At 36.8% G+C, this 1332-nt stretch overlaps 2 protein-coding genes across 3 annotated transcripts in view; one reads left to right on the plus strand and one right to left on the minus strand.

Annotated features, from left to right (window-relative positions):
* Nucleotides 1–1332, plus strand: part of LOC116841577 — a 300634-nt gene that overhangs the window by 54474 nt on the left and 244828 nt on the right. The gene's annotated exons all lie outside the window — the stretch shown is intronic.
* LOC116841576 (UPF0489 protein C5orf22 homolog) overlaps nucleotides 1–1332 on the minus strand; it is a 503768-nt gene that overhangs the window by 22242 nt on the left and 480194 nt on the right. The window lies entirely within an intron of this gene.

Below are 1332 nucleotides of genomic sequence, written 5' to 3' on the forward strand. Positions count from 1 at the left end.
TCTCTCTCTCTCTCTCTCTCTCTCTCTCTCTCTCTCTCTCGATGACCTTAATGGATACGTGGTATAGCGCTTACAAGAGTAATGCTCGCGAAAGGTGCTCTCGCATTAGTTTTACAGCAACGCGCCATTACTGTCATCGTGCCGACGCGAAGGACGAAGTGCACAAATGCCTTTCTTAATGGCCGCAATGAGGTACTTGCGACCTGCAGATTTCACAATCGCACTCGCGGCATGACAATCAGACACGGGGAGTGAATTGCGTCGGCACGCGTAATCGCCGACTTATCGGCTATGTGCCGCTGCTTAGACACGGGAATCGAATTAGAAAACTAATAAGAATGTAAGAGGAAACTCAAATTCCGTGCCACTAGAGTCAGAGTGATGAAAATGCTATTAAAGTAAAAAGAAGATATCTATATATAATGAAAAAATATGCAAAGTGACTGGATTTAGGCATCCGAGCGTTCATATGCAAACGAAACTCGTTAAATTCAATTATTAATTAGCTGTAGTTATGCAAGAATGATTCACAACTCACATGGAGCTTTTTTCCCACTCCTAGTAGAGAATACTTCTCATTCACGTCATCCCAAAAAATTGCGGACAAATCAATCAGGAATCATCACGCTTTGTCCCATAACTCTGATTAGAGGAACTTTAACTTGATATTTATATCGAGCCGAAGCCTGACATCGACGCCGCAGCTTCAAGATCCATCTACAATAGAATTAGCGATAGACAATAAGACATAAGCAGTAAATAAATTGAGTAATCAGCAACCACGATTATTCTTATAATCCCATAGATGGACCTTTAAGGGGATATCGGACATGAAAACTTTACCGACATAACATTGACTTTTTTCTGCAAAGTTTACGTCTTGTTGCACAGAATTACAAACGCTTTTATACAACAAAAGTGCATGCAAAAGTAAATTGGAGCATTGCTCAATATGTGACGAAAACGAAAAAATATGTTTAAATTTATTTAAAAAATATGTTTAAATTTAAATTTTGAGCTGTCAGTTAGTGCAATATTTGTTTAATATAAACATTCTGCAGATTGTACATACCGAAACTGTAGATGTTCCAATCAGGAAAATTTCAAAGAACACTTTCAGAATTTAGTTTCGATGCCAAAAAAGATACGAAAAATTTGCAGAAAAGTTTATGATTACATGCGGTTAGGTTTTCTGACAACTATCATAAAGTAGAGCGAAAAATTAGTTCACGGATATTTTTCGAGATGACACCGTACTTTTATCGCACTTTTTACCACGGCGGAATATTCAGAGTATATATATATATATATATATATATATATATATATATA

This window comes from Odontomachus brunneus, unplaced genomic scaffold (assembly GCF_010583005.1).
Source record: "Odontomachus brunneus isolate Ranch 3 - 2012 unplaced genomic scaffold, Obru_v1 Obru_scaffold_016, whole genome shotgun sequence".
NCBI lineage: Eukaryota > Metazoa > Arthropoda > Insecta > Hymenoptera > Formicidae > Odontomachus > Odontomachus brunneus.